General features: G+C 48.8%; 1 pseudogene; it reads right to left on the bottom strand.

The window, feature by feature from the left end:
* Positions 1–4,136: 4,136 nt before the first annotated feature.
* LOC123450757 lies at positions 4,137–8,260 on the bottom strand (annotated as a pseudogene).
* Between the last annotated feature and the right edge of the window lie 13,856 nt (positions 8,261–22,116).

The raw sequence follows: 22,116 nt of genomic DNA on the forward strand, positions 1-22,116 counted from the left end.
TTAAGTGAAGTTCAATATGCATGAGTTGCATATTGACGAAACTCCATGTTTAATTATTTAGTTCTATCCCGATTAGATACACGGCAATATTAAATGTGGTTAAACATGGCAAGAGGTGAAGCGCAATTAAACTACCTATCTATGCATTTTAAATGAGGTCGGAAATGTCATATAGCACCTCCGAAACGATCTCACATGTTAATTTACAATTCTGTCCAGATCTGAATTAACACATTTAATTAGTTGCTAAACAGCAAAACAAATAGGTTCACGTGATTCTACGCGTCAAGGCAAGCAATCTACACATGAAGAACATCTCCAATGGAGCTACGGGTCAAAAGTTACAAGTATCGCAAGATATGATGGCGTGAATGCAATATGTGTGCAACAACGGTCACGAGCACTTCAAAACATACAAACAGCAAGAGAAAAAGAAACTACACGAGATCCTTAGCAAGTTTCATGTAGGGCACGATCAAAACGGAGCTACGGTTTAAAGGATACGAGCAAATCAAGAAATCACTACAATCTGCCAAAATCAGCCACATAGCACTTTCTACGCCCCACAACTACGGGCTACACTACTCCGTTAAACTCATGCAAGGCATGACACGAAAGAGGGCAAGAAGCACTACTTCAAACAACCAACAGCAACTAGCATGGCATCATGGATCACTAGGGAAAGAAGACATGAAATGGCATCTCACACACTATTTCAGACTTAGTGAAAATTACACCTCATGAAGGTGCAGTTTTCGATCTGAAGCTATATTGACAGCAGCAAAACCTATAGCTACAGGACTCCAAATGGCATGAACTTTACAGCATGCTAGAGAAACACAAGGGGTACAACTAACTCCATTGGACCAATCTCAAAAGAGCTATAGATCACAGGAAGCAAGCAAGACAAGACAACAACAAAATATAACAGATTCCAGACTTGGAAATATTTCAGCTCCTCCAAAACAGCACTATTTCTAGCAACTTGAGAGCAAGCAAATCACACCTAAACATGCATTTCTATTGCAACCAAAAATACCAGGGGCTAAACAAAACATCCAAGATCAACTCTCTAGTTGACAACTCCGTCAAACGATGCACGGAATAAATCCTACGAATTAAACAAAAGGGCAACATAGCAAAATATCGCGCGAACTAACTTGCTCAAAAGCTAAAACTAATTGCACACAAAAATCACATGGATTTTTCTACCCCGGAAACATATAAATATGTGGGGTTTGCAACACAAAATAATGTCGCACATAAATGCGATAAAAAAAACCTATACGCGGGAAAGTAAATTACCGGCAATCCATACATGCAAAAATACCTATGACCGCTCTAAAATACATGGAATTATGGTTCCTAAAACACGGGCATTTAATCTAAGGCATACGGGCAACCCGGTCTTGCACGAAAAATAAATACGGGTCGAAACCTATTAGGACAGCACGCTAAACTAGGCATTTGGCACGTAAAACCACGTCAAACAATTATGCAAGTTACGCCAACGTATTCTACACGAGAAACTACACGAAAACCATATACTACATGCCGCGATCCAAATTACGGTTTAAAAGATACACATGTTTTAATATACGTCTATATTCTGGAATTTTACTTAATTCCGAAATAACACTTAAATAACTAACGGGCCTACAGACAGGGCGCAACCACTATCCTACGCCTAGTGCGAGATCTAAAGGGACTGGAGGGATCACCTTGGGCCGCCACTTGGGCCGGGGGCGCTGGAGGATGCTCGAGGCGAGGCAGTGGGCCGAGGCGTGCTAGCGTGGCCCACCTGGCCAACGCGGCTGCTGGCGCTGGCGAGGGAGGAGCTGGGCCGCGGGCGAGGCCCAGGGGGCGTTGGCGGCGCGCAGGCGCACGTCGGCCAGCTCCCGATGGGGACGCTTGCGACACAGCAGCTCGCCGGGAAGAGGGCGGCTGCACCGGACTGCCCCCGGATCTGCACGTGGACTAGGGGGGCCGACGGGATCCGGCGACTCCCGGTCACTGGAGGGCGAGGCCAAGGCCAGGCGGAGCTCGGTGGCGGCCGGCCATGGCGGAAGGCGGCGCACGCGCTACTCCGGCGAGCGCGGCGGCCGGCTACTCCGACGCGGGTGGCGGCCAGGAAAGATGCGGGGCCGAGGCTAGGGCACTAGGGCGGCTGAAGGGAGCGGGATCGGCCGGTGGCTCCTCCGGCGGTTGCGGGCAGAAGCAACTCGAGCATGGGAGGATCTCCCGTGGTCGCCCGGACATGTCCGATTTGACCACGGACATGTCCGGTAGGTGGGAATTTGGGCGAATCTGAGCCCCATATCTCCGATCCGAAGGCTGAGAAAGACTATGGAGCTTGGGCTGCGGGATTTAAAGGGTGTGGGCTAGCAGGTGGGGATTTCTAGGGGGGTGGCTGCAAAAATGACTAGGGGGAACCCTAATGGAGTGAGAGAGGTCTCTCCATGGGGGTGGAGCTTATATAGGGTTGGACTATGGTGGGGTGGACCTCATCCGTCCGATCACGATCCGACGACCACGAATGGAGGAAGTGGCTAGGTGGCACTAGTGACCTGTGTAGAAGGGCTATGTAGGGATGAGAGGGAAAACGGGCGGCATGGCAACGAGTTTTAAAAACACCGACAAACATCCGACGGTACACCGAAGACGGTGCCGCTACGGTCGACCGTTCGGATACCAGACGGACTCCGATCGCAACGAAATTCGACAGGCGGGCTGACTATAACTAATCACGACAGCGTGCCAAGTTTCACCTCGATCAGAGAAAGTTTTACGCACACTTTAAAAACAGGGTTATGACGGTGCCGCGGGCGCGTGCGGGTGTGGTCGGGCTCAGAACGGACAACGACGAGAATCGACAACTAACAACGGATGCAAGTTTTGAAAACTGGCGGCAACGGAGACACCGATGCAATGCCGATGATGCACATGATGCGACAAATAAAAATAGGCGCGCGACAAAAACGAAAGGAAAAGGGAATCTTCTGGGGCGTCGGCATCGGGCTGTCACAATGCCCCTGTGTTACCATGGAATAAATAAAAATAGATAGTAATGTTGCTCAAACTATTGTTTTAATTTCGGAAATGTGTGTTGTACATGCATGTGAATTCTATTCATATAGCGGCAAAATACTATTCTCTATCGCACTTTTCCCTCACATCTCCTTAACCACCTTCTCTTTAAAGAATGTGAAGGCGGAATGTTTTTCCGCACAATATTTTGGCTTGTTACTCACACTTTGTTCCTCCCATGAGCTCCATGCAACCCTCCAACAACCCCTCTGTTTTCCGCGTGCTTGAGCTCTCAAGTTAATTTGGCATGTCTTTGTCTTTCTAACAAAATTGCACTTGGTAGTGAAGCTGCGAGTGTGAGTACTTCTCCCTTGGCTCTAATATTTTGCGACAATTTATAAAATAGCACATGGAGATCATAACGATACACCTGTTTTTCAGGACCATGATAAACCAACATTTTAAGCAAATGATTTTATCATTAATGTATCGAGTTAGCATTTTAGTTTCTAATTATCTACACGTGTATCATGGGCACACAATTCAAGAGGGCCATAAGAAGCAAGCACCATTACACATGTTAAAGACACATCTCTTAAAAATATAATTCCACTTTGGCTTAGACACACACCAGACAAAGATTGTTCAAAACCGAACAAAGTAAGGAGTCGAGGGTAATAATTTTTCAGCAGACCTAGAAAGAGTGGTTGCCATGAAAGCCTAGTAAAACTATCAATTAGTCATTCCAGTTGAAGCATATAATGAATTTAATTTTGTCCAACATGTAGTACAAAGACTAAGTACTCTTCTAGAAACATATACGTCAAACAAATATAATGGAAAGGCTCAAAAGCAATAATGGCATACCTGCAGCACAGCTTCAGCCTCAAGAAACGATACAATCTTAATCAACATTTTAGAAACAATACTATTAATATGTTTTCTGAAACATTGTAGACTCTGTAAAAGAGAGCGAATTAAGTGAGAGATAATCAATTATCAAAAAGTAGTGCTATCTCAACATGGCGCTCACCCTACATGCATCTAATTTTGTTCCGTACCACCAATCTAGAGATAGGGGTTGATACTTCTGCCTATTAGTAGTACTCTTACACCACCGTGAACCCCGATGGGCACCCGCTGTACATCGCGTGCGCCGCAGCCTCCGCGGCGTCCTTCAGGCGTGCCTCTAGGTCGCTGACGGCGAAGCCATTGGCGACGGCGTCGACGGGATCGCCGAGGCGGTTGTCGTGTGGCTCGAGGACGAGGGGCGTCCTTGGGGAGGAGGTCGTGGGGGCCGAAGGGGCGGGGCAGGAGCGACGCCAGCGTGCACCACTCGGCCGCGTCGGAGGTCACCAGGATGCGGATCCCGGCGGTGCCGCGGATCTCCTGTAGGAAACTATGGCAACGAGACATTAGCTCCAGACCAAAAACTATGGCAATGATATATGTTCTCTAAATTGAACTGAAAAAACCCCACCAATTTTCAGCCATGAACATTTTGCCAAAGAACCAATTCATGCCATAATGTATACACCCAAACTTCCCAATAGTTGTGGAACATGCAAATAATATACACCCATGCAATATATTGCCCTAGGTTGTCATCGCACCTTCGCATAGATCAAGTGCATTTCCAGGTATGCGAAGAAAACTGTACCTCCGTGTCATCCATAAGCAAATACTTCACCATCTAAATCCCAGTTTATATGGCCTCGATTACGAACAGGTGATGAAGAATTTCAAATAATTCAAGAAGAAAGCATTTATACCTCCAATTCAGTCAGATTCATTGCTGTGTCACTGTCCACCACCGTCTTCGGTTCAGATGTCCTGCACATCAGAAAGTTATAGAACTTATTGAACAAGCACAATAATCAATTAGTCAGTCAGTTCTAAAATTAATAAATGGAGAATAAGACTACCAGGTCGGCATGTGACAAATTGCTAATAAATACATGTTGGAATCCTTCGAAGAACATGGGAGGACTTGCACTCAAGTTGTTATCATTTGTTTTGACCGAACTGTTGTAGTTCAACAAGTAATTTTTTAAACCTTGTAGTCATGCAAGTAGTCGACCAAAGGTCCATATAGCAAATTCCAAAATTTATGTCATCTCAAAATCAAAATCATCAACTTTCAACATCTGTGATACATCACAATAATTCATATTATGCATAAATAGACCTTTGAAATATGATGAACCAGCTTTGTAAATAAGCCTATTAACTAATGCATTTTGATACTACTAATCAATTTTAACATAAGCTTTGTATGACGACACAAATCATTGTGAACCAGATATATAACAGATACAATAAGGAAAGATGTGATAATGTAAGTTACCTTGTGAGAGAAACATGCTTCATGTTGACTTCCCCACACTTTTCGGTATCTTCATCTAAGTTAGCAAATTGCCTCTATAAATGGTCAATAACATTGCATAATAAAATAATCAAGAGCCAAGGGAAGTTGTGAATGTTGCTGCATAGACAAAATTATATGGACAAGGGATATAGTTATATAACAGAAACCTAGGATATAGAAAGCTATTTTTTCAGAGCCGTTCATTTGATCCTTCAAAAGATGATGGTGGTATTAAAATATCTCCCTAAATATAAGTCCTTTGATGTCTTTGCTGGTAAATTCAGAATGATTTACTATGCCATCAAGTAGCCAAGACACATTTAAACAAAGAAACAGATATCACAACAGCACTGAATTTAAAGGCTAGCTAGAAATACTTTATCGGCGAGAGGTAAAGCAACAAGGGGCACTACATATCAGATATACCTGTAGTTGGAGTTATATTTTGGTACCTCGTGGATGGGCATGGAACAGAGCATGAACGTCTTGGGGAGGTAGCAAGAGGACTAAGACCATGCAGCCGTCGAAGAGGAGCAAATCTGGCGAGAGCTTGCGCTGCATCTCCTCTCCCTCATGTCTTCTTTTCCACCTTCCTCCAGACATTCTATATCTGAGGCGTTGTAGTAATCTTTGGTGGTCGTCTCCAGTGGTGAGGCCCCGTCGGCGGGATTGGGGATTGGGATGGGACTGGACGCTTCGACTGGTGGCAGATGGATAGTTGCGTGACCAAAAACTATGGCAGTGAGACATTAGCTCCAGACCAAAAACTAGGGCAATGATATATGTTCTCTAAATTGAACTGAAAAAACCCCACCAATTTTCAGCCATGAACATTTTGCCAAAGAACCAATTCATGCCATAATGTATACACCCAAACTTCCCAATAGTTGTGGAACATGCAAATAATATACACCCATGCAATATATTGCCCTAGGTTGTCACCGCACCTTCGCATAGATCAATTGCATTTCTAGGTACGCGAAGAAAACTGTACCTCCGTGTCGTCCATAAGCAAATACTTCACCATCTAAATCCCAGGTTATATGGCCTCGATTACGAACAGGTGATGAAGAATTTCAAAAATTTAATTCAAGAAGAAAGCATTTATAACTCCAATTCAGTCAAATTCATTGTTGTGTCATTGTCCACCACCGTCTCCGGTTCAGATGTCCTGCACATAAGAAATTTACAGAACTTATTGAACAAGCACAATAATCAGCTAGTCAGATAGTTCTAAAATTAATAAATAGAGAACACAAAGGCATGCAGATCCAACGATCTCATCAAATCAAAGAACCATACACATCATCTCCTGCCTTTTTTGATGCACTGCCTAGGACATCCCAAGGAGGTTCAGCTCCTAAGGCGCACTTCTCTATGTATCTCTGGCACGCAAGAGCAAGCCAAGTGCGTTGAGATCTCTTGTAGGAACTGCCGGCAGTGGCCGCAGGGCATGTGGGAGACGGCGATGATGCGGAGCGCGGGCTCCACGGCGGCAGCGGCGTTGGCGATGAGGAACTGCTCGGCGTGGACCGCCTGGGAGAGAGGGGCGCCCAGGAAATCGAGGTTCACGCCGGCGTAGATGCGTCCGCTCTCGCCAAGCCAAACAGCGCCCACTGGGATCCGCGAGATTGGGGGGGCGCCCGCTGCATCGCCGAAGGGATCAGCAGGGGCAGCAAGTCCTCCACTCCTCCACCGTCACTACCCCGGCTGCCGCGGCCGCGCGCTCCGCCTCAGCCTCGACGGCGGCACCTTGGGCGTGGGCAATTCATCTACGTGTGGTGGCGGCGGCGGAGATTTTTCTCATGAGATCGAGAGAGAGGACGGATCTGGGGCGAGAGGTGGGGGAGGCTGGGAGAGGAACGTGCGACGTGGGAGGAGGAGGTCGACGAAGGTTTATTTTCTTTCTTACCATTTTTCTTTACGTGGGCGTGGGAAGAGGAGGTCGAACAAAGGAAAGGTGGGATCGTACGATGGTTTTTTTCTTTCTTGCGAGGTGGGATCGATCGCTGGGAGGTCGAACCATCGCGGAGGTTGAACCATCACGACGACACATCCTGCTTTAATAGTAGAGATGAATTGGAGCTAGTTCTATCTCGCCCTAGTGTGTAACTGTTACACGATCAATGTCATCTAAATCATTATCCATCACCGATCCACGTTCCTACACTTTACATATACTAAATCTTGCTAAGTTAGTACTGTTGCTGCTACTCAATTACTACCTTTACTACTGTTACCAAAATTGCTCCCATCACTGTTTCCTATTACTACTATCATCTGCTGTGCTACTAGATCCTTGATGTCGAGAGATATCCCAAGTGCGGTTGAATTGGCAACTCAACTGTCAAGGCGAATAAATATGCTTTAGCTCCCCTTGTGTTAAATCAATAAATTAGGGTGAAATACTGCCTGTGAAGACTATTACGATCCCCTATACTTGTGGGTTATCATGGGGGCCCCCATGAACTTGGCCAGGGCGGGCCAGCCCATAAGCGAATGGTAGGGGCTGGCCAGGTCGTCCACCTCAAACCATATGGGATCACGGCGGAAGTTTGTCGCCGTGCCGAACATAACGTCCAATTTGAGCTTGCCGATCGGGGAGCAAAAGAGGTCGGGCACGATGTCATGGAAGACCGTCCAACTCGAATGGAGCTGGGCTTGCTCGATGCCCAGTTTCTCCACCATGTCGTGGTAGAGGATATTGGTGCTACTACCGCCATCAATGAGCACCCGCGTGAAGCACCCAGTTTCTCCATCTGGAGATGAAGGTGGGTTCAAGGACCAGCACGTAGCCACCCGACGTGGGCATGACAGTCGGGCGGTCCTCTCATCCGAGGTGATGGGCTTGTCCGACCAGTGCATGTACTCGTGGACTGGAGGGATGATGATGTTGACCTCTTGCATACGTCTGCATTGGTTGTGCTTGTCGTCGCACTCAAAGGTGAAGACGACGTAAGTCGCGTATTAGCGTGGGTAGTCGTCAAAGACACCGCCGCCTGGAAGAGCAGGCGACGCAGGCAAGGCGTCACCCCGTGCGATCTTGGTGAACATGCCGCACTGTCGGGACATGTGCGTAGCTGGCTTGGCCCCGCTACGGAACTTGCAGGGCCCGTCGAGCATATGCTCGAAGGTATACTTGGGCTGCCAGGGTTCTGTGACCTCGTTGGCATGTTGGTGCCGACTCAAGCCCAAGCCATCGGCCATCTTGTTGTCTTCTACAGCGGCCACCTGTCGGCTAGCATAGCGAGGGTCCGGCTTGTCATTCTTGCGTGTGTTGCGTTCTTCCTAGTGGCGCTTGGAGTCCCCGATCGGTTGGATGACAGCCAGTCTGGCTTGGGTCATCTTGTCGACTGCGTCAACTTGGACCAGAACCTTCATGGAAGATTCTTCCATGGCATACTCATCCACCATGGCCATGAGCTATGCGAGGGTTGCTGAATCCTATGCATGGCCTCGTGCTTGAGGAGGGTGTCGGCTCAACAGTTGTCGATGAAGTACTGGATAGTCTGCACTTCATGAATGCCCTCACACGAGTTGTGGAGCTCCTCCATGATGTGAGGTAGTCACGGAGGAACTCGCTCGATCCCTGAACACAAAGGGCGAGCTGGCGGGACTGGACGGGATGCATGTAGGTGTCGATGAAGTTGCACACAAACGCCTCTTGAAGTCCATTGATACGTCCATTTTGCATCTTGTTTTCATGTTGATATTTATCGCTTCTTGGGCTGTTATTTCACTTCACAGTACAATTCTTATTCCTTTTCTCTCTTATTTTGCAAGGTTTACATGAAGAGGGAGAATACCGGCAGCTGGAATTCTGGCCTGAAAGTCGAGCAAGTTTGAGATACCTATTCTGCGCAACTCCAAACGCCATAAAAATCAATGAGGATTTTTTTCTGGATTTATGAAAAATACTGGGCCGAAGAAGCACCACAGGGGCGCCAGGGGTTGGCCACAAGCCTGCACGGCGCAGCCACCCCCCAGGCCGCGCCATGAGGGCTTGTGGGCAACCTGCTGGCCCACTTGCCCCCCTCTTTTGCTATATGAAGGGTTTCGTCCAGAAAAAAATCAGGGAGGAGCTTTTTCGTGGTTTCGCCGCCGCCACGAGGCGGAACTTGAGCAGAACCAATCTAGAGCTCCGACAGGACGATCCTGTTGGGGAAACTTCCCTCCCGGAGGGGGAAATCATCGCCATCGTCATCACCAACACTCCTCTCATCGGAGGGGACTCGTCACCATCAACATCTTCATCAGCACCATCTCATCTCCAAACCCTAGTTCATCATTTGTAACCAATCTCCGTCACGCGACTCCGATTGGTACTTGTAAGGTTGCTAGTAGTGTTGATTACTCTTTGTAGTTGATGCTGGTTGGATTACTTGGTGGAAGAGTTTATGTTCAGATCCTTGATGCTACTCATTACCTCTCTGGTCATGAATATAATTATGCTTTGTGAGTAGTTACTTTTGTACCTGAGGACATGGGATAAGTCATGCTAATAGTAGTCATGTGAATTTGGTATTCGTTCGGTAATTTGATATGTTGTATGTTGTTTTTCCTCTAGTGGTGTTATGTGAACGTCGACTACATAACACTTCACCATTATTTGGGCCTAGAGGAAGGCATTGGGAAGTAGTAAGTAGATGATGGGTTGCTAGAGTGACAGAAGCTTAAACCCTAGTTTATGCGTTGCTTCGCAAGGGGCTGATTTGGATCCACTAGTTTAATGTTAGGGTTAGACTTTCTCTCAATTCTTCTTTTGTAGTTGCGGATGCTTGCGAGAGGGGTTAATCATAAGTGGGATGCTTCTCCAAGTAAGGGCAGTACCCAAGCGCCGGTCCACCCACATATCAAACTATCAAAGTAACGAACGCGAATCATATGAACATGATGAAAACTAGCATGACAGAAATTCCCGTGTGTACTCGGGAGCGTTTTTGCTCCTATAAGACTTTGTCCAGGTTTGTCCCTTGCTACAAAAGGGATTGGGCCACTTTGCTGCACCATTGCTAATTTTGTTACTTGTTGCTTGCTACGAATCATCTCACCACACAATCACTTGTTACCGACAATTTCAGTGCCTGCACATTTTACCTTGCTAAAAACCACTTGTCAGATCCTTCTGCTCCTCGTTGGGTTCGACACTCTTACTTATCAAAAGGACTATGATTGATCCCCTATACTTGTGGGTCATCATCCATCCACATGTTGACGCTGTCAGCTGGGAGGCTTTTAAGCCATGTCTGCACCGATCCGAGCAGCATGAGGGACGCGTAGCACACCGCCACATGCTTGTTGTCATCGGCAATGTCCACAGTGGTGGTGTAGTTGGTCAACCAGTCCTCAGGCTTGTTCAGGCCATTGTACTTGGGGGTGTTGCGGGCCAAGGTAGAGCCCTTGGGAAAAGGCTCCTTCGGGATGCGCGGCCCGAAACACGGCGGGCTAGGAGTGATTTCTTCCTCCAGGGCCCAAGACGCCATCAGTTTCTCGAGAGGGAAGCGGGAGTCCTGGTCACCAAACAGGCGAGGTCCAATGCGTTCGGCCAACAGGCGCCGGACGGCCTATGGGTCGGCCTCCTAGCGGTCATGCCTTTGTGCGTCGAGAGTTTTGTGCCAACTCGTGGTCATCCCGACCAGACGGCTTGACCGCACAGTTGTCCATGGGGGTCAGGTTTCAGTCATGCTGGCTCTAGCAACCGATGGGCCGGTTATCCGGTGGCGGATGCCGCTTGTAGGAGAAGGTGCATGATACGTGCCCCGTTGGCCGCCTACTGGCCGACGGCAGTCCGCCGTCGAGGCATCGATCCTTAAGCGTGAGCGGGTCGGGTCCTGCGGCAGCGTAACCTACGGTTCCTGCTGCGAGTTGTCAGCCTCCATGAGGGTGTGGATGCACAATTGTTGTGCCTACTGCATCGGGCCGCCGAGCGCGTCCAACTCGTTGATGGCCACTTACCCCGCCCTCATATTCTGGATGATGGCCATGTAGACAGGGCGGTCCGTGCCAAGCAACAAGTTGAGGGCTCCGTCGCACGTCCGCCGGCTGGCTAGCCTCGGCGCAAGCCGATGTGAGGCCTTGGACTGCGTTGAACTCGCGTTGTGTGGCATCAAGCTCGCAGTATATGCCCTAGAGGCAATAACAAATTGGTTATTATTATATTTCCTTATTCATGATAATCGTTTATTATCGATGCTATAATTGTATTGATTGGAAACGCAAATACATGTGTGGATACATAGACAAAACACTGTCCCTAGTAAGCCTCTAGTTGATTAGCTCGTTCATCAAATATGGTTAAGGTTTCCTAGCCATAGACAAGTATTGTCACTGGATAGGGATCACATCATTAGGAGAATGATGTGATGGACAAGACCCAAACTATAAACGTAGCATATGATCGTGTTGTTTTGTTGCTATTGTTTTTTGCATGTCAAGTATACATTCCTATGACCATGAGATCATGTAACTCACTGACGCCGGATAAATGCCTTGTGTGTGTCAAACTTCGTAACGTTACTGGGTGACTATAAAGGTGCTCTATAAGTATATCCGAAGGTGTCCGTTGAGTTAGCATGGATCAAGACTGGGATTTGTCACTCCGTGTGACAGAGAGGTATCTCGGGGCCCACTCGGTAATACAACATCACAAACAAGCCTTGCAAGCAATGTGACTAAAGAATTAGCCACGGGATCTTGTATTACAAAATGAGTAAAGAGACTTCCCACTAATGAGATTGAAATAGGTATGGCGATACCGACGATCGAATCTCGGGCAAGTAACATACCGAAGGACAAAGGAAATGATATACGGGATTGTGTGAAGCCTTGACATAGAGGTTCAACTGATAAGATCTTCGTAGAATATGTAGTATCCAATATGGGCATCCAGGTCTAGCTATTGGATATTGACCGGAGATCGTCTCGGTCATGTCTACATAGTTCTCGAACCCGCAGGGTCTTCACACTTAAGGTTCGGTGATGTTTTGGTATAGTTGAGGTATACGTGCTGGTGACTGAAGGTTGTACGGAGTCCCAGATGAGATCCTGGATGTCACGTGGAGCTCCGGAATGTTCCGGATGTAAAAATTAATATATAGGAAGTCCTGTTTTGGGCACCGGAAAAGTTTCGGGCTCATTGGTAGTGTACCGGGAGTGCCGGGACGGTAGCGGGGGACCATCGGGAGGGGTGTGACGACCCAAGAGCCTTATGGGCTGTGAGAGTAGGTGGACCAGCCCCTGGTGGGATGGCCGAAGCCTCTTTGGAAGGCTCATGCGGCTAGGAGAGGAGATAAAAGGCAAATGACCTTTAAAAGAAAAGGAGGGAGGTGTCCTCCCAAAGTAGTCCACCTCCCTTGTAAGGAGGTAGACTCCTCCTTAGGGTTCGGCCGACCCCATCTCCTTGGAGTAGGGGTCAAGGCTTCCTCCTCGCCTCTCCTCATATATATACTAGAGGTTTTTGAGGGTTTTTGTAGACAACAATCAGCCACGTGTTGCCCTCTCTCTAGATCCGTTTCTCCTCTAGTCTAGTTTCAACAACGCTTAGGCGAAGCCCCCTTGGAATAGCTCCACCACCATCACCGCCATGTCGTCGCACTGCCGAAGAACTCATCTAGCTATCCGCCCTGTCTTGATGGATCAAGAAGGCGGGGATCATCGTTGAGTTGTATGTGTGCTGAACGTGGAGGTGTCGTCCGTTTGGCGCTAGATCAGGTCGGATCGTGTGATGGCGGCGATTTGGATCATGAAGACGTTCCACTACATCAACCCCGTTTCTTAATGCTTCCCGCTCAGCGTTCTACAAGGGTATGTGGATCCAATCCCCCCTCGTAGATGGTCATCACCATGATAGGTCTTTGTGTGCATAGGAAAGTTTTTTGTTTCCCATGCAACGTTCCCAACAGTGGCATCATGAGCTAGGTTCATGTGTAGATAATATCTCGAGTAGAACACAAAAGAGTTTGTGGGCATTGATGTTCAATTTTCTGCCCTCCTTAGTATTTTGTTGATTCAGCAGTATTGTTGGATTGAAGTGGTCCGGACCAACATTACTCGTACGCTTACGATATAATGGTTTCATCGACTAACATGCAACTTGTTGCATAAAGATGACTCGCGGGTGCATGTCTCTTCAACTTTAGTTGAATCGGATTTGACCGAGGCGGTCCTTGGAGAAGGTTAAATAGCAACTTGCATATCACCGTTGTGGTTTTGCGTAAGTAAGATGCGATCATACTAGATACCCATAGCAGCCACGTAAAACATGCAACAACAAATTAGGGGACATCTAACTTGTTTTGGCAGTGGATGCATGTCATGTGATATGGCCAAAAACATGATATGATATATTGGATGTATGAGATGATCATGTTGTAATAGTTAAATAGCGACTTGCACGTCGATGCTACGGCAACCGGCAGGAGCCATAGGGTTGTCTTTAATTATTTTTGCACTTGGAGATGCTGTTCTTTATCGCTAGTAGTAGCTTTAGTAGTAACAACATAGTTAACGCGACAACCTCGATGGCAGCACAATGATGGAGATCATGTTGTGGTGCCGGTGATGATGGAGATCATGCCGGTGCTTTGATGATGGAGATCAAGAAGCACAAGTTCATGGCCGTATCTTGTCACTTATGATTTGCATGTGATGTTAATCCTTTTATGCACCTTGTTTTTCTTAGGACGGCGGTACCATTATAAGGTGATCCCTCATTAATATTTCAAGATAAAATTGTGTTCTCCCCGACTGTGCACCGTTGCGACAGTTCGTCGTTTCGAGACACCACGTGGTGATCGGTGTGATAGACTCAACGTTCACATACAACGGGTGAAAAACAGTTGGACACGCGGAACACTTGGGTTAAACTTGACGAGCCTAGCATGTACAGACATGTCCTCGAACAAAAGAGACCGAAAGGTTGAGCATGCATCGTATAGTTGATATGATCAACATGGAGATGTTCACCATTGAAGCTAAACTCACCTCACGTGATGATTGGACTTGAGTTAGTGAATTGGGATCATGCGACACTCGAATGACTAGAGGGATGTCCATTTGAGTGGGAGTTCTTAAGTAATATGATTAATTGAACTCATTATCATGAACATAGTTAAAAGGTCTTTGCAAATTATGTTGTAGCTTGCGCTATAGCTCTACTGTCTTTAATATGTTCCTAGAGGAAATTTAGTTGAAAGATGATAGTAGCAATTATGCGGACTAGGTCCCTAAACCGAGGATTCTCCTCATTGCTGCAGAGAAGGCTTATGTCCTTAATGCCCCGCTCGGTATGCTGAACCCCGAGCGTCGTCTGTGGATGTCGCGAACATCTGATATACACATTTTTTATGACTACATGATAGTTCCGTACATAATGCTTAAACGGCTTAGAATTGAGGTGTTGCAGAATTTTCGAACGTTGCGGGACATACGAGATGTTCCAAGGGATGAAATTGGGATTTCAGGCTCGTGCCCTTGTTAAGAGGTATGAGACCTCCGACAAGATTATTTGTCTACAAAGTAAGGGAGAAAAGCTCAATCGTTGAGCATGTGCTCATATTGTATTAGTGCTACAATCGCTTGAATCGAGCGGGAGTTAATCTTCCAGATGAGATAGTGATGGTTCTCCAAAGTCACTGCCACCAAGCTACTAGAGCTTCGTGATGAACTATAACATATCAAGGATAGATACGATGATCCTTGAGCTATTCGCGATGTTTGACACCGCGAAAGTAGAAATCAAGATGGAGCATCAATTGTTGATGGTTAGTAAAACCACTAGTTTCAAGAAGGGCAAGGGCAAGAAGGGATACTTCATGAAACGGCAAACGAGTTGCTGCTCTAGTGAAGAGACCTAAGGTTGAACCCAAACCCGAGACTAAGTGCTTCTGTAATGAGGGGACTAGTCACTGAAGAGGAACTACCCTAGATACTTGGTAGATGAGAAGGCTGGCAAAGTCTACAAAAGTATATTGGATATACACGATATTGATGTGTACTTTACTAGTACTCCTAGTGGCACCAGGGTATTAGATACCGGTTCGATTGCTAAGTGTTAGTAACTCGAATAAAAAGCTACGGAATAAACGGAGACTAGCTAAAGGCGAGGTGACGATATGTGTTGGAAGTGTTTCCAAGGTTGATATGATCAAACATCACACGCTCCCTTTACCATCGGGATTAGTGTTGAACCTAAATAAATGGTATTTGGTGTTTACATTGAGCATGAACATGATTAGATCATGTTTATTGCAATACGATTGTTCATTTAAAAGGAATAATGGTTATTCTATTTGCTTGAATAAATACCTTCAATGGTTTATTGAATCTTGATCATAGTGATACACATGTTCATAATATTGATGCAAAAAGATACAAAGTAGTAATGATAGTACCAATTACTTGTGGCACTGACACTTGAGTCATATTGGTATAAAACGCATGAAGAAGCTCCATACTAATGGATCTTTGGACTCACTCGTTTTTGAAACATTTGAGACATGCAAACCATGCCTATTGGTGTAAATGCATGAAGACACTCCATGCAGATGGATCATTTGGACTCACTTGATTTTGAATCACTTGAGAAATGAAAATCATGCCACATGCGCAAGATGACTCAAGGCCTCGTTTTCCAGTGGCATGGAACAAGAAAGTAACTTATTGGAAGTAATACATTTTGATGTATGTGGTCCAATGAGTACTGAGGCACATTGTGGATATCGTTATGTTCTTACTTCTTATTCCCTCCGTCCCAAAATTCTTGTCTTAGATTTGTCTAAATATGAATGTATCTAGTAACATTTTAGTATTTAGATACATCCATTTCTAGACAAACCTAAGACAACAATTTTGGGATGGAGGGAGTATGTGATTTGAGTAGATACTAGTATATTTACTTGATGAAACACAAGTCTGAATTATTGAAAGGTTCAAGTAATTTTTAGAGTGAAGTTGAAGATCGTCGTGACAAGAGGATAAAATATCTAGGATATGATCATAGAGATGAATGTCCCGAGTTGCGAGTTTGGTACACATTTAAGATAATGTGGAAATTGTTTCACAACTAATGCCACCTGGAACATCATGGTGTGATGGTGTGTGTGAACGTCATAGCCGGGCCCTATTGGATATGGTGCATACTATGATGTCTCTTATCGAATTACCACTATCATTTTTGGGTTAGGCATTAGAGACAACTGCATTAACTTTAAATAGGGCATGACATAATTCCGTTGAGATGACATCGTATGAACTATGGTTTGGAGAAACCTAAGCTATTGTTTCCTAAAAAAATTGGGGTTGCACCGCTTATGTGAAAAAGTTTCAGTCTGATAAGCTCAAACCCAAAGCGGATAAATGAATCTTCATACGATACATAAACACTTGGGTATATCTCCTATCTCAGATCCGCAAGCAAAGTGTTTGTTTCTAGAAATGGGTACTTTCTCGAGGAAAACTTTCTCTCGAAAGAATTGAGTGGGAGGATGGTGGAAACTTTATGAGGTTATTTAACCGTCACTTGAACAAATGAGTAGCAGGGCGCAGGAAATTGTTCCCGTGGCGCCTACACCAATTGAAGCGGAAGTTGATGATAGAGATCATGACGCTTCGGATCAAGTTACAACAAACCTCATAGGTCAACAAGGTCACGTACTGCTCTAGAGTGGTACGATAACCCTGTCTTAGAGGTCATGTTGTTGGACAACAATGAACATACGAGCTATGGAGAAGCGATGGTAGGCCCAGATTTCGACAAATGGCTGGAGGCCATGAAATCCGAGAGAGGATCCATGTATGAAAACAAATCGTGGACTTTGGAAGAACTACTTGATGGTTGTAAGACTATTAAGTACAGATGGATATTTAAAAGGAAGACAGACGATGATGGTGAATGTCACCATTAAAAAAGGTCGACTTGTTGCAAAGATGTTTGCAACAACTTCAAAGACTTGACTATGATGAGACTTTCTCACTCGTAGCGATGCTAAAACTCTGTTGGAATTATGTTAGCAGTTGCTGCATTATTTATGAAATCTTGCAGATAGGATGTCAAAACATTGTTTCCTTGACGGTTTCCTTGAGGAAAGGTTGTATGTGATACAACCAAAAGGTTTTTTCGATCCTAAGGATGATAACAAGTATGCAAGCTCCATCGGTACTTCTATGGACTGGAGCAAGCATCTCGGAGTTGGAATATACGTTTTGATGAGACGATCAAAGTTTTTGGGTTTATACAAGGTTTGTGAGAAACTTGAATTTCCAAAGAAGTGAGTGGGAGCAATATAGAATTTCTGATTAGAATATGTGATTGACATATTGTTGATCGGAAATAACGTAGAATTTCTAGAAAACATAAAGGGTTGTTTGAAAGGTGTTTTTCAAAGGAAAACCAGGATAGAGCTACTTGATCATTGAGCATCAAGATCTATAGAGATAGATCAAAACGCTTAATAGAACTTTCAGTGAAATGCATGCCTTGACAAGTTTTTGAAGGAGTTCAAAATAGATCTGCAAAGAAGCATTTCTTAGTTTTGTTGTAAGGTGTGAATTTGACTAAGACTCAAAGCCCGACCACGACAGAAGAAAGAGAAAGGTTGAAGGTCGTCCCCTATGTCAGAGAATACTCACAACATATGCCATAGGTAGGCTAAAGTCGGTGAGAACCGAAGGGACAAAGGTGGGCGCTGGGAACGAGGTTGCTACACGCATGGGACGCACGATGTTCCCAGGTTCAGGGCTCTCCGTAGAGATAATACCCCTAATCATGTTGGTGTGTTTGATCTCGTGTGTTTGATGTATGGGAACATAGTACAATGTTGCTCCTGGAGCTATGTTGGGAGGAGGAAGAGGGGAGCAGCCGGCTCGTCTCTACCTCGCTCTCTCTGGGTTCGTGAGTGTGTAGTGTTGAATGACTAGCAAGTGATCGCCCCCCTTCCATGGGGGGCGGCCGGGGGGTTTTATAGATGAACCCGCCGGCCTACAATAGGGATAAAGGGTACATGCATGGGACCCGGCTGGCTGCTTCGCCGGCTTTCCAGGGGCCCACAAGGGACTTGTCTTGTCGATGAGGGGCCCGCCGGCTGCATGGTCTAGATTGCTGGTGGGACCTGCCGGCTGGCCAATGGGGCTCCCGCGTAAGGTTGACGCTGAGAACGCGTTGTACGTCGAGCGTCGCCCCACGAGATTCTTCATGGGCAGGCAGTACCCATGCCGAGTGCAGTAATGGAGTGGGAGTGTGACGGTCAGACATCAGGCTAGGTGATGGATCAGAGCCGGGGTAGGTCAGCGGCGTGGCCGCCGACGCTCGTACCTACCGGGCGCCCCGATCCAGTACCTTTGCTGACGCGTAGCTACCTTTAATCGTGAGGTCCTTTCCTGACCTATGATCTGATGTGACTGGTGATCCTCGACCGGCTAGCCTGCTTGGTCAGCCGGCTTGAGGGTGGCCGCCTCCTCCTTAGCCCGGCTGGCGGGACCAAGCCGGGTCTGAATGGGAGGCCGCCTGGATTCTAGCCGGCAGGGGTTGCCTGGCCGGCCAGAAAGGTGGCCGCCACGTCTTCCAGCCGGCAGGTGATGCCTAGATGGTCAGAAGACTTGGGCCTTGAGAATCTCTGCGCCTTCATGCCCATTGGGCCAGAAATGAAGGAACAGGCTCGATGAGCCTACCCTGGGGTATCCCCCCGACAGTAGTCCCCGAAGCTGGCGTGGTCTGCCGCCTGCTGGCGGACGGCCTCACCGGCTTGTTGATTTTTCTTGATATTTTGGATGTTGTTTGCGGCGAAGGGCGCCGGCTTCGGAGCCGGGTAGCTTCGAAGCGACGCCTCGGTCCAGTCGTAACTGGCCCGGAGAACGCCACGTGCCAGGCCCCGCCTGGCGTAATGATGGCGATTACTGCTGACGGGACCGGGCCTAGGCCCTGGGTCCCGCCACGACGCCCCCTCGGCCTTCGCGTGGGAGATCCTCTGCGGATTTACTCCGCGACGGTTGGGTTTAGGGGGGCGTTACCGCCCGTAATACACGGAATTAATGGGGCCCAGCGCGGACCGGACCCCTCCCCATGACGCTTCGTGGGGGTTTAAAATGGGACGTGGGGGTTTCGAGGAGGCCATTCGCCCCCTCTTCTTGCCCTGCTCCGTGCTTTCTTCCTCCTTGCGTCCTGAGAAGAAGAGCTCGGGCCCTTCGTCTCCTTCTTCTTTGCCGACGAGACCTTCGCCGACTACTTCGAGCTCTCGCCACCTGCAGCCATGGCCGGTGGATCTTCTTCCAAGAAGTCATCGGGGCAGCAGGCGTCCTTGCAGGGGGCCTGGCTGGGCAGCGATGTCGACGAGGAGCTCATCGATGCGCTCCGCCATCATCGGCTGCTGCCCTCGGCCTCCTAAGTGTCGGTGCGCCTTCCTGGCTCCAAGGCCTCTCCCGCACCTGTCACGGGAGAGGTTGTGGTCTTCGCCGAGCACTTCTATCGGGGTTTCGGGCTCTCGGCTAGCTCTTTCTTCGCCGAGTGGCTCCAGTTCTTCGGTCTGCAGCCGCATCATCTGGCGCCAAACAACATACTGCAGCTGGCCGCCTTCGTGGTCTTGTGCGAGGGCTTCATGGGGATCGAGCCTCGCGTCGATCTGTGGCGCAGCCTGTTCTTCTTTAAGCAGCAATCCATCGCCATGGAGAAATCCGAGGTGGAGAAGCTCAAGGGGCCGCGCCTCATGACGCCGTGCGGGGCCGCGTTGGTGCATCACCGCCCGAAGTCCGGCTTCCCCCAGATGCCTTTGCAAGACTCCATCAAGCATTGGCAGAAGGGGTTCTTCTATGTGAGGAGCACCGACCCAGCCCAGGACGCCCTCAACATGCCCCCGTTCGCCATCGCCCCTCCAACGCGGAAGAACTGGGACGCGAAGACTCCCAAGCCACATCCTGAGGTGGCGCTTATTCGCGCCCACCTCGATATCTTGAGAGAGAGCGGCCTCCTCGGCCGTGACCTTCTCGCCACCATGGTGGTCCGCCGGATTCTGCCTCTGCAGAGGCGGCCTCATCTGGTCTGCCAGATGAGCGGCCGGCTTGATCCATGCCGGCTGTCCATCAAGAGGTTCACCCGGGGTGCTGTAGCGCGAAGGGTGAACCTGATCTCCACCGCCCGCATGGATGAGGGCGGGGAATAGACATGGGGGATGTCCCCGTTCAACCGGTCTCATCCGCCTCCGATGGTAGCCTTACTCCCTTCTTTTATGTCGTTTTGTTTTGAAGCCGGTGGCGTTTGCTGAGCCTGGTTGAATTCCTTTCTTGTAGATGTTCAAGACCCTCCAAGGGTCCCTCCCTCCACCTGCTCCTGACGTGGAGGCATCCGGCGCCTGCGAGATGGAGGATGAGGATGCGATGGAGCCCCGCTCAGACTCCTCCGCCGGCACAGGAGATCCCCTGGAGTCGGAAGGGACCGACCCGTCTGGTGAGTACCCGCGGCACGCCCTAGCAGACCGGACGGACGACGATGAGGAAGCCTCATTCTGCTCTGATGCAGCCTTCGAGGGAGACTCCGACGAGGTGGATGAGGTCACTGGCCCACTACCGTCTCGCGGCCGGCGTCAAGGTGGCGGAGCAACCGCTGCTGACGAAGCAGCCGGGAAGAAGGGCAAGGGTGCCACAGCTTCCCGGCCGGCCTCTAAGCGACCGACGCCGGGTCCTCCAGCCGGGCAGCGAGCAGACGGCGCCAAGAGGCGCCGTGGCGGTGGCCGGAGGCAGGTCCCGGTAGTTGCAGGGTATGGTTTCCTCCTCATCTCCCTTCCATATTTTGAGATGAACTTTGTTCCTGAGAAGCTTGGCTTGACACGGAGGCGGAGGATGCGGATGAAGACACCGCCTCCGCAGTTGAGCGGGCCGGCTGGGCGGCAGTTGATCCTGTCGATAGGGAGCTCGAGATAGAATCCAAGCGCCGGTGGGACATGGCCGCATGGAAGACCTCCGTGGGTTAGCCTTGCCCCAGCCGGGTCGAGAGGCCGGCGGAGAAGCGTGCGAAGGCTAGACAGGATCCCTCCGCACACGCCCGTGTGGAGGAGCCAGCTAGCGAGGCCGCCTCCAGGCCGGCCCCGAGGACCGAAGGGACCCAGCCGCCTGAGCCGGCAGCCCAGGAGCAGGTGGACCTGGCGACGATCCCGGTTTCTCCCCGGACCGAAGCAGCTCCTGACGCGCCGGTGCTGGATCTGGCCGCGCCGGACGCGGCCTCTGACGCCCCAGGGGCGACCATGGATGCGCCGGACGTGGCTCATCCGCCTCCTGTGGAGGAGGTAGCGTCGGCTGGGACGGCGCCCGAGCCGGCCGTCGAGCCGGCACCAGGAGCCGGCCATCGTCGTCCCCCAGCAGGGCCCTATTGCACCAAGGGTAGGGGCCGGCCTGGGAGCCGGCCCATGATGTCATGGCAGTCGGCGAACTTGGTCCGCCTGCGAATGCCCGCCGGCACCATTCTTTCCGGCGTGCCAGAGCTGGTGACGCTGTTTGATAGCCGTCGGTCGAAGGTGGAGCAGGCAGCCCGCATGGTATGCGGCGACATGGAGCGCCTGGAAGCCCGCACCCAGGTAGGCCTTGCCTGTTTTTCTTTGCGCTTTTTTCTCTTCTCTTGACGTCAGTGGGGGCGCGACAACGCACCCACTAGGTGTATCCCCCGAGAATCGGGCGAGTTGATTGCCAACCGGTCCGAATCTCTTGGAGGCCTTTTTCTCTGCATATTTTTCTTCAGTGGA

The sequence above is a fragment of the Hordeum vulgare genome, chromosome 4H (genome assembly GCF_904849725.1).
Source record: "Hordeum vulgare subsp. vulgare chromosome 4H, MorexV3_pseudomolecules_assembly, whole genome shotgun sequence".
Taxonomy (NCBI): Eukaryota; Viridiplantae; Streptophyta; class Magnoliopsida; order Poales; family Poaceae; genus Hordeum; species Hordeum vulgare.